Here is a 12,215-nt window from a genome sequence, read left to right as displayed (position 1 = left end):
TGGTTTTATACTCTTTAAAATAAAATTTCAAAAAGAATAATGAAATCCCCAGGAACCAATGCAGTCAAGGAAGGGAAAGATATATACAATGAAAATTACAGAAAGTGGAAGAAAGAACTCAGAAAGGAGACTGTTATTAGGAAGATGAAGTGATTGGTGGGAGGCATATGTTTAACAATGAAGAATGGGGGGATGAATATAAACAACAAATATTTACACATTGAATCAGAAATTGTGAAACTAGTGGAGAGGATGAGTAATGGGGAGATAAGTGAGTGAAAATTAACAAAGGTTTTCATGTGCCTGAGAAAACTGCCAGAGTGACATCCATTAATCTGTACAGTCAGTGCACATTAATTTATTTTTCTTTATTTTTTATTGTACGGAAAACAGTAAAATACAACTTCATAGCAAAGTAGTAGGAGAATAATGATGGTTAGTGCATTACATATTATTATTTTAATGTAACTAATCAGAGTACAAGGCATGGGCATAAACATTCTCCAAACGATATTAGCACAAAACTTTCTTTTTAGTGAACTAAGAGAAACTACCAGCATAACTATTTTGTACTTTATTTTTGCTTTCTTCTTTTCCTTTCCCTCCTATCTCCTTTTTCCCATCCTAGTTTACTATTCTTTTGAACAATTTCTTCACATTTCACAATATCATTTTATGCTTTCCGCTCCCCAAACCAGGGAGACAATACAATATTTAGACATGTGAGTCTAATTTATTTGACTGGTCTCTGGTTACATCCATTTACCTATAAATGTCTTAAATTTATCCTTCTGTGTGGTCTAGTAGTAGTCCACTGTATAAACAGACCACATCTTTTTTTTACATTTTTTTTGTTTGATGAGCATTGGGTGCTTTCCAAGATTTAGCTATTACAAATCAATACACATTAATTTTAAAAGATGCAAAAAATAAAAACAACATCTAAGTCTCACAATTTTCCTTTCATATACAACAATAGCTACTACATATCTCTTCAATCATCGCTACCACCATCACCAATCAGCACTATCATCACCACGACCACATCCACACTGCTGTCACCATCATCTTCAGCATCAGCACCAGGATGCATGGTTGAGTTACCTGTAGAGGGTAACACGGACGTCTATGTCACCATGCCTAATCATGTACAGGTCACAACCTGAGCTCTTCATTTTGTAATAACAGCTTTCATGAGACAACTGCTATTTAAATTCACAAACTTGCCTTACAGCCCATTCGATTAAACTCCAAATGAATAAAGTATACCAAAAAATAGTGAATTACAGCTAATTCCATTGTAACATAATCATAAGCAGTTACTTTGAATCTATCATTAGGAAAGAAAATGAGGTAACAAGAAGATACTGTAAATTGAGCAACATAAAATAGACATTAATTCACATGGTACACACACAGAGAAAAGAAGACCAAGCCAAAATAGAAAATTATATATTGCTTAAGAAATTATATACAATTACCATATACAATTACAATACAATTTCAAAATATATAATTCCATATATCATTTTATAATTATGTAGTACATATGAAAGTAACATTGATCCACAAGCACATACACACATCAATTTTAATTAATAAGAATAGACAAGTGGCAAAGGATATGAACTATAATTAATAGGTTTAAAAGGGCACCTTTACCTATCAAAAGGTATTCATATTTACCTATGTCAAAGAGAAGTAGAAAATTAAATATCAAAAAAGTACAACATTATTTTTTGATAAAGTTAGAACGCTTTACCTACTGCTTTTAGTAATTATTATGATAGTCAGGTCTTGGTGCTGTTGGCAGAAATGCAACACTGGAGAATTTATACTAAGGGGAAAAGTCAATATCCACCAAAACAGAATGTGTATTCCCCAAAATATATATTCAAAGAACAGAAAAGGAATCTTCAACAATATAAAATTTCATACCCTAGTTTACTAATAGAAACACTGTTTGCACTTGTGGACTGTTTGGAAAGAAGGCTAAAATGTCACCAAAAGTTCATGGAATCAATTAAATTCATGCTCAACAGAGAGGAATTTGCCTTTGTAAAAAAGGAGAAAGTTGCCTTTGCCTGGAGTGTTTCCAGGACATACCGTTAAGTGAAGAGAACAGACTATTATAGCCAAGAAAAATACTGTGCTGGAGAAAACTGGATATTGATACAAGAATGCAAGAAAGTAAAAGAAATCCCCGACATGCCTGAGTATTGTTGCAGAAGGGACCCTTGGAAGGATCAACCTCATTCTTTTGTTTTTTTTTTTTTAAAGCAAAAGGACACCAAGAACAATAGTATTCAAATGCAAATGAACACATCTAGGGGCAGAAAAAGAAAGCTTTTCCTATAATGTAACTATCAGTGAGACAGAAAAACAGACCACTCTGAGACCTCCTGCTCTAAGAACTCAACCCAGACTGAGCCCTGTGCACCAGGTATAGTTATGCTCTTACATTATCTATCTTTTAACCACAAGAGTGCAGCAGTTTCCTCACCATCCTCCCTTAATGCACAAGCTTCACAGCCCCTTGTTACATGATTGCCTGGCCAGCCAAGGCCAACCAGGAGTGGAAAGCTGTAAACCTGTCACCTTTGAGTACCTGCTTTTGTTCAACTCTGCCTTTCCTGCCAGAAACTCTATGTAACAACTCCTCTAGCCCATATTTGGGACCCAGGTCTGGGGGTGCTGAACTCTTTAGAGCCTGTTGGCAGAGCAAACAGCTCCCTCTACTCTCTGAATGCCACTCTGTTATCTGATTCAAGGGTAAATCCAAAGTTACTGTAACATTTGACAAACTGAGATCACTGTAACACAGTGGTCTTAAAATGGGAACTACACATTCACTTAGGACCATGGTATTACACTGACTCAAGTTTCCTGCTACAAATCAATTATTCTTTAGGAAAAACAAATGGAAATCTTACTGGGAGAAACCTGGAAGGAATAAAATTACCCAAACAACCAAAGCGAACAATCCCCAATCAGGAGGAGAGAAGGACAATATCACTGGGGAGGTGCTCCAGCCAGGAATAAAAGCCGAGAATCTCATCACCAGGCACTGGACAAGACTCTGTCCTTGGAATTATCCAGTGACCTCAACATTTTGCTCAGCATCCAGCAGCAGCATCCCCAGATACCCCAGGATCGAAGCAGCTCCAAATCCTGTCCTGAATCCCCTTTATTCCCATCTGCCTCAGTCACTTCACTCACTAACACCAGCTGTGAACTGCAGCCATATGGAAAGTCACACCAAAGTCTCTTCACACAATGACTTGCACAATCAGTCCACTGGCCCAACCCATGCAGCTCCTGAGGTTCTTGGGGTTAAGGACCACTAAAGGATGAGAAAAATAAAGAAAAGTCAAAGCTGGGGTCAGGGGGAGCCCTTACCCTCCCGATGGGAGTAAGGAACTGCTCACCCACTGTAGCACCTTTAGTTTTACACTGGGAAAGATGGTATCAATTTCAGCCCCTCTGCCTAACAACCCACTGCTTGGCAGGCCTGGGCTCCTTGCCTTCTTGGTGCTGGAACAACTTGTTTACATTGCTTGTTTTGGTCTTTCTGTTTTTTCTGGGCTGGCCTTGCTTTAGCCCCACATGTCTATCTCCAGCTTCAACGGCTTCCTGAAGTCCACACAGGATCTCAAGACTAGGACAAAATGGAGATAGCCACAACTTCTGAGGTCAGGGAGTAGCAGCTCCTTGGTATAAGGAGTCTGCTCCTGACCCTTTGGCAGCGGGCTCCATCAACTCCATGAGACATTTGGAAAAGGTCTAATGGATACAAGCTAGGATCAGTCATACTGGAAATTCTTTCTTGAGAAATGAGAAATCTTGCACCATATTTGTGACCACCGTAGAAGCTGATGGACTGTGAAATAGCTGTTTGCTTCTCATAAAATATTGTGTGTTGATACAGAGACAGGGTGGATGCTCACCCTCAACATCCTCTCACTACTGAGAACTCTCACGTCTCATCTTTCTGCCTCACCCAGGACAGTGGGGAGGAAGTGCACCAGGATTGAGAACCTCACCACCCAGCTATGCCTTCTCCAAGGAGAAGACACAGAGACACAGCTGTTTGTTTGTTTGTTTGTTTTTAATACCAGCAGTTGCACTCAGGACCTTGCACTTGCCAGGCAGGTGCTTATGTCACTGAACCAAATCTTGGCCCAGTCACAGCTTTATTATCTTTCTCTCTTTTAAAGGACACCTTGTCTTTTACTCTCATGATAAGCTTCAGCGGGTCTTCCCATTGACATGTTTTCAGTCAATATTTATTATACATGTTTATAAATTAAACATTGGTTCCATAAAAATCCAGTCTCACTGTAAGAGATCTTGTTACAAGATGCTCTGAGAACAAAGAAAGAGGCAGACAGAGCCAGGAATGCAGAGTACAATTCCCTGGGGACTGACTGACAGAAGGGAGGTTGTGGGCAACAGTAGGACCAGTGGAGCCATGAACTTTGCATGGGAGAGAGGAGGTTCCTGTAGCTCTCAGGACAAGAGAGGCGTCACCCAAGCCATCAATGTGCTGAGTTAACTCTAGATAATAACAAAGATGCAAGCAAGTTCCTGTGCTGATGGTGCCAGGGTTTGGTCACAGAGCTCTATATACCTTTTGAAGGGTGTCACTTATAACACAGTGTGCTGGGGACTATGTGGGGAAAACAGACCAATGGGCCTTGGCAACCTCAGTGGTTACAGTGCTGGGTGACTGCGGTCCTGTCACACTGGGTTCCTATAGCACTGGTAAGGATCCTGGGGCTGAGAACTGGGATCTGAGGGGAAGAGGAAGGTCCTGGGACCCAACGGTGATATTCTGCAGGGACCCTCCCCAAACCCAGGCTCTGCAGTGAGCCAGAATCTGTGATCACCTTGGCGTGGTCTTGAACTTTTGGTGTCAGACCACAGAGTCCAAAGTGCACCTTCTGCACTGAGCAGGAAAAATCAGACATTCTGGAGACACAGTCATTTTTAAACCCCAGAAACACGCCCATGTTTCCTGTCTCATCCAGAAGAGAGCTCCATGTGGAATGACATCACAGCCTTCTGTCTGGTCAAAGTGCACTGAGCACCTGCAGCTGGTGGTGACAGGTGAAAGGACACTTATAGTCCCAGGCCCAGGCTTTGCCCTCACGAACTGTGCCTCCTCTCACAGCCCAATTCTGGGAAAGGTATGGGAGGAGTGAGTCCAATAAAAATGCTGTCTCCTTCTGTCATAGGACTCTACAACAACTCAACCCTGCCCAAACCAGAAGTGACCTCAAGGGGCTCTCTACTGCGGTTTAAGGCTTGGAATTGACAGGTTCATTGTGACTAAGGATGGAGAAGACAAGCTCCGCTAGACACGAGACTCACAGGGAGACCACAGTGGGCAGGTCCATTGGCCTTGTGACCCCTGGTCACAGGGGACATTTAGATGCTATAGCTATTATATACACCACAAGTATGGCCAGGCTACAGTGGTTCCCTGGGCATCCTGATCACAGGCAAAGAGCCCAGGGTTCAGTCTGGAACCCAGACTCTTCACAGACCTTAAAGGGAGGCCCAGGAGTTGATGATCAATGTGGCATAGGGGTGTCAGGAGTTGAAAAAAAGAAGAGGGGAGGCCAAGAGGAGCAGACTCAGAGGAAAACAGAAACATATGGAGACTGAAGGTCATCAGAACCAGGCCGCTGAGGCCTTAACTCAAAAAAAGGTGGGGCAGCCTCTTACCACCGTCTTTCTCTCCATTATAGCTCCCTGCACACTTTCCATCTTGGTGCAGCCAGGACATATTGTGTCTATAGGAGAGGATGTGACCCTGCTGTGTCAATCACAGTGCCCGATGTACACTTTCCTTCTGCCCACAAAGGAAGACTTGTGAAGCTCCCTTTCATCTAATGTCAAAGTTTTGAGCTCAGTGCTATGAGGCAGAATTCTCTGTGAGAGCTGTAGCCTCAGCCTTCAAGAGATCCTACTAATGCAATGATTCTCAGTACCTGTTGTTACTGTTCAGTGACATCCTGGACCTCGTTTTCTCAGGTGAAGAGGCCCAGTCCCTGTCTTGCATGCACTTAAATGATCAGTAGTGACATGACTGCAGGAGTTGCTCTCAGACCACAAGACATAATCAGATGGAGGAAAAGGTTAACCTAGCAGTGTCAACCCAGTAGAGGAGGAGAGAGCTGGGGCCTGCACCCCTGGGTTCTCCATACCTCTCCTCTCTGACAGGGCCAAAGTGTCGGGAAGGATGGCTTGAGACTCAGGGAATCTTGGTTTACTCTAAGCAGGTTCACTCTGACAGCCAAGGGCAGAGACTCCAGCCCTCTCTTCCTGATGCCCCATCTCAGAATCCAGACCTCTGTTGTCCCAGGACCCTGAATCGAGTTGAGATTCCTGCATGGCAGGAGCTCCTTCACCTTGACCTGAGGAAGTTTCTAGACATCCCCACCCTGTTCTCAGTAATCTGGGGAGCAGCTGTCTCCAGAGAAGGAGGGAAATGGACATTCAGGTGAACAGGTGGCTTGCTAGTGCCTGGCGATAGGTTTAAGGAAACATCTGGATTCTCCCAGTCCCAGAGTTCCGAGTGAACAAGGTGGAAGCTAAGGGTGGTGCTTCCATTCCTGAGCACGGGTCCCAGGAGTCAGGATGAGGGGAAACTGAGGCAGACACTGGGCAGGGGCAGGCTCCATGTGTGCTGGCCCAGGCTCTGTTGGGAAGAGCATTCTCTTCATGACTTAAATTCTGTATTCTGCTTTAAGAAGCTACTGGGATGTGACCTCTAGGAAACCTTCATTTCTACCCCATGGGAGTTCTGTGGTGTCCCTAGGCTTCATGGGAAACAGTGAGGGCGAGGAAAGGCATTTTTCTTGGTTTGGTGAAAGCCACAGAATTTCTCTTTCAGCCATGCTCATTTCACATTTTCCAGAGTCTGAGGCTGTAGCATCTCCCCAGAGCTGCGGTCCCTGAACCCTACGAAACACAGGCAGGAGGCTGCTCAGCCTCACTGGGGTTCAACTGCGGGAGAGATTGAGCCCCTAGCACAGCTGCTCCTGCAGAGAGAAAGAAGCACCATGCTGTGGGCGCCTCTGGACATGGTCACTCCGGAGTACCCTGGGGCTGCTGTGCTCAGTGCTCACCTGAGACTCGGAAGAGGCCGGCACTGCTCCTCGGGTCACTGGGGTCTCTACCCAGCAGTCAGGAGTGCAGTGCTGCTTAGTTCTGCTATGCATTTGGGTTTCACACTTGAGTATGCTTGCTGTCTTTTTCTCAAATTCAAAAACACAATTTCCTGTGAAATTTTAAAGATGTATGAGTATAACTTAAAAATATAAGTAATTATACTCCTATTTTCTGGGGATGTTTTAAAATCTATACAATAATTACAGAGAATAGCTTCTTAATACCAACTCTTTTTATTCAAGATGTTTAAAATTGAGTTATATAAGGGAACTGTAACAATGTTTCAAACTATAACAATGTTTCAAAGTCTCATTAATTTGAGTTGTGTATATTTACCAGAAATTTGTAGCATGATCCACTGTTTTAACTGTTTGTAAGTCAAGTCTTCATGACTTTATGTTTTCTGCATAATAATTTGCTATAGAGGGTAGCTATTGGTTTTTGTATGTTAACTTTATTTGATATTATCTGAACCTTTTCTTCCAATAACCCTTCAATGACCTCCTAAGATTCACTGATAAAACATATCAAGCAAAATTGATTTCTCAACTGTATACCTACCTTCATAATTGTTAAATGAATGTGTTGATATCTGTTAATATGTCTTGATCCACATAGCCAATATCCAAGAATTTCATTCATATTCTCATATTTTTTTTTCTGCACTAGATTAGGGACTTTGCTGCACAGATCGAATTCTCAGACCCGCCTGTCTTCATATTGTTTGTAACACAAAAAAACATAACAGATCATTTGTTCAGGAAAATAGCTGTCACATCTGCAAGAGCTAAGTTCCCAGGGGAAAGAAAAACAAGGAGATGAAGAAAATATATATAAAGACAGAAAACTGAGGTCAGTGGAGGCCTTATTCCATGTGGGAGGAAGAGTCTGGCTAAACCACTGCAATGCACTGATTTACATATTCCTCATATGATGCCCCCTGTTAACTAGCTCATCTCATGCCCCAGGTTCCTGGTGCTAGACTGCTTGTTTGCTGCTAGTGCTCCATGACCTCTGTGTACTCCTTAGATGCTCAGATGCACTGATGCTCCCCGGGCACTGGGTGCATTTGGGCTCTGCACATATGAACAATCATTAGTTCAGTGACACCCTCTGTATCATGGATTAACTTATCCTAGTTTAACCTTTGGTCACCTCAGGGTCTTTGTGCTATACTAGGCCATATGATTGTTTGTTCTGGAGGAGGCTTTACATATGTGTTATGTTTAAGGAAATGAATGCAGGCCCTTGAGTCTCATGGTAATGCTATTGGGACAGCAGGAGATGCTTTACTAAGATGTGTCCAAAAGGATGGTAAATATGAGGGCCAGAGATGATCCCTGGGAGACATAAACAATTGAGTTGTACTGATTCTGAGCTTTGATGTCCCCTTGTGGTCATTGTGAAGAAAAGACTAAACTAAAAAGCCAGAGAAAACTGTGACTGGGGCTCCAGTTCTAGAGTTTGCTGCCCTGATCCTATAACTTTGTTGCTGTCTTGTTTTCTTTTCATCTGCAGCATCTTGTTTTGGGGACCTGTGTCCTCATAGAAACCAAGAGCTCACAACATCTCCCTCTTTTTCTGTTTTGTAGTGGATTCAGTTGAATTTGGAGGAGCTGTGTTTGGAGAACACTGCAGACAAATTCCTTCCTTATTGTGATACTTCTCTGCTGAATGTTTAAGCCCAAAATAAAGTGAGATGTGTACCAATCAAAATCAGTTTCTTGCTATCCATCAAGGTCAGTCCATTCTCCTCAGGAATTACCCTGGAACCACATACAGCACTTGTTAGTATTTCTGTCAGTGTCCCTCATCTGGATGCACCATAGCCAGTCTTGACCAAGCTGATTTCTGTGAAATCTTAGGAGATTTCCTCACCTGGTGACTCACCTTAGGCACAATCCACATCACTGATCACCTCCATCTGTGGTCTCACTATCCTTTCATTAGAAGACCAGAGACTCACCAAGTTATGGGATGTTTCTGCAGAGGTTCTCTCATGTCCTCGATACTTTCCAACCTTGGGGGACTAGAACCAAAATATTGACTGTCCTCTATTTCATCTATCTTTTTAACTTTTTTGTTTCTAAATCTGAGCTTTTGAGCATCCAGAAGAATAATGACATTATATTGTAATGGATGCAACAATCTTAATATTACTCATATCTGAATATCAAACACCTTAGAACATAATATAGAACCATTATTCTTTAACAACCCTAGATATTCTAATATTTGAATTTTTAAAGAATATTAACATAAACAGTTACATATTTTACACAGAAAAGTAGAAATTAAAAGCCATACATAGAAGAGATCAAGATGGCAGAGCATAGGAAGCAGAGAACACAGCCTCTCTGAGAGTCACCATTCAGCCCCTGGATTATAGCATTATGAGGAAGACAAGAAGGAGGGAAGTGGGTCCTGGACCCAGGAAGATTCTGAAGTGTGAATGGAAGCCCATAGAGAGGGTGAAGAGAGAAACACAGTGTTGGTTACTATTCCCTCATTGCTGAGACAAAAACTTGAAGCCCAAAATGAAGGAAGGAAAGGTATATTTGGCTTACCGTTTTTTTGGAGGTCTCAGTCCATTCTGAGCTGGTTGGAAAGCAGGGTGGCATGACTGAGGGCAACTATCATGGCAGCTGCAAGTGACAGGACCTAAAAGGGAACAAGGGAAATACACACATCCTTCCCTCCCTTACATTGTATGCTGGCTCCCTGCCCCTGGGCGGGTGCAGCACTCACACTAACAATCCCAGCACTAGACAATGAACCAATCACAAATGCTATACTAAACCACCCTCAAAAGGCCCACCCCTATGATCACATGAGGCTTTTGGGGGGACATTTAAATAACCCACAAAAATATCAATGAAGAAAATGGTAGACAGCAGCATGTTCTCCCTGGCGTTGAGCTCACTCCAGGAGAGTATATTTATACAACTGACTTCTCTGAGTTCACTGAAGAGAAGGGTTTGCACTGGTACTGTCTGGACAACTGAATGCAGGTGTCTTGTGCTCTGGGTGACTGATTTGGGGATGACAGTACGCAGTGTGTGTAAGATTGTTGTCCCCTGATTGTTGTGTTTTGAAATTTTGTTTTTTTTATCTTTAAAATGAAATCATACTTTAAAAAATTGTCAGAATGAATCATTCTGACATTTTAGAACATAGTTTAATGTTCATTCTGACGTAATATTACTCCCCCCTTTTCAATTATCTGTATCTAATACATAAGATTTTGCCTAATTAATCAACCTTTAAGGTAATGTACATTACATAACTTCTTTGTTAAAGACAGACGTCTAAATCTCAAAGAAAAGTTTATCACTACAAACTGTCCTTATTCCATACTTTGGAAGACCTGTATATCCAAAAGCATTCAATGCACTACAAAAACAACAGTGACCAATTGTCATAGCCATATGAAAACCTTAGTGCCAAAGTATCTTCAAATCAAAAGATCTTATCATCTGAAACATTTTAATCCTTTGATGATGACCAATGTAAACATATCACTATACCATATTTTTAATAACATTTATGGCAGTATCATCCACAAAGCTATGGAAACCATTGGTGCTTCCTATAATGATCAAAGGCTGGGATTTTTCCCATGAGTTTTTCCTTTATTCACCTGAGGGAACATAACCAATAAGTCTTCAAATTCAAAAGGTTCCCTTAGTTATCTTAGCAAATTTCTGATGACCTCTGAGAAAACCCATTTTGATGTTATTTAACCAGTTGGTGCAGCCCACTGTTAAACTTGTAACCCGGGTTAATTTAAAAATACATGACCCAAAAATGTAAAAGGAAAAGATTAAATGAAAAAAATTCTTGAGCTCAAATAAAAACAGCTGTTTATGGATATGACAAGCTGACAAAGCAATCCAAAGCTTTACAAACTGACAATCAGTTCAACAGATACACAGGCAGACTGACAGTCAAAACATCTTACAAAATCAGAGTACAGTCACGTAGATTTTAACTGAATTAAATTATAGCACCACTTTTACAATTTTAGGAATTATAACTGAACTGTGAACTATTGAGATTTTATTACAAGTCAGAAAGCAACAATATATTTTTATATTTTTCTTTGGCTTAAGAATAACAAATAATCTCATGTCCCTTTCTTTCACACTGTCTTCAGTTCAGTTATCTCCGTATACTTTATCACCTTACTCAGAACTTGATTCCTATTTTTGGTTACCATCTCCTGGGTATCTTTGGTCCATTCCTTTAATTAGCCCTAGGTCAGACTCAGTCCCATCCTTGTCTGCCAGTTGTGCAATGGTCCCTGAGGAATCACTGTCTGCAGCTATTTTAGCAGTGGGATCAATTCCTTCTCCAGATCTGGGTTCATGATACAACTGGACAGCATGTTCTGGCACTCCGATCGGCTGTTCAGTGTTTTCTGGAAAAACACAAGCACACTCTCTATCCTAAGTAAGTAGTGGGGTAGAGAGCAGTGGTCTCTTCCATTGTCCAGCATGAATATTTTTCCAAAGGATCCTTCCTAATCTCTCTTCTTTTACCTGAAGAAATTGTCTTTCTGCTCTGTAGTTTGATCTTTAGTGGGATTTTAAAAGTTAACAGTAATGTTTACAATGCCTAAGGAGTAATAAAATCCAAAATGTGTAAATTTTGTTGTAAAAAAGAGAGGGGGGAAAAAAAGAGCTCTAACGGATATAACAGCAAGTGTGTTTAGGGGTGTTAAATAGCTGACTATATTAATGTTTTCGGATCATTGAACACAGCTGTTTGCAGTCTCTCTGTTTGAATGTCCACTTTGTATTCTTTGATACTGTGATTTGAGCAACTATTTCCAAGATGATAATATGTAATCTATTAACAGGTGATTTCTTACTGTTATGTTTTTTTTTTTTTTTTTTTTGTAGTTCTGTATTATGTGTACCCTTACACCGCTTACTTTGTTTTGTGTTTTTCACTTTTTCCTCTTAAATAAAATTTTTTAAAAAGTTAACAGTATGTACTTCTGGGTGAAGTCTATTATGAGATGTAAATTTTGT

At 41.1% G+C, this 12,215-nt stretch overlaps 1 long non-coding RNA gene across 3 annotated transcripts; it reads right to left on the bottom strand.

Annotated features, from left to right (window-relative positions):
* Window positions 1-354: 354 nt before the first annotated feature.
* Window positions 355-9,892, bottom strand: LOC134476916 (uncharacterized). 3 transcript variants are annotated; one of them, XR_010048743.1, is made up of 5 exons: window positions 9,747-9,892; window positions 9,070-9,208; window positions 7,741-7,892; window positions 7,137-7,288; window positions 355-3,343 (listed from the first exon to the last, which is right to left on the bottom strand). It is a non-coding gene; the product is annotated as an uncharacterized LOC134476916 (long non-coding RNA). The 3 variants fall into 3 exon arrangements; XR_010048742.1 differs by lacking the exon at window positions 355-3,343 and adding an exon at window positions 3,378-3,658; XR_010048744.1 differs by lacking the exon at window positions 355-3,343 and adding an exon at window positions 3,378-3,658 and having other exon boundaries at window positions 7,741-7,888.
* Between the last annotated feature and the right edge of the window lie 2,323 nt (window positions 9,893-12,215).

Source organism: Cavia porcellus, unplaced genomic scaffold (assembly GCF_034190915.1).
Source record: "Cavia porcellus strain 051 isolate PalLab524CR breed Dunkin Hartley unplaced genomic scaffold, mCavPor4.1 scaffold_7, whole genome shotgun sequence".
Lineage (NCBI taxonomy): Eukaryota > Metazoa > Chordata > Mammalia > Rodentia > Caviidae > Cavia > Cavia porcellus.
The sequence above is the reverse complement of the archived record's forward strand: the minus strand, read 5'-3'. Positions and strand labels throughout refer to the sequence as shown.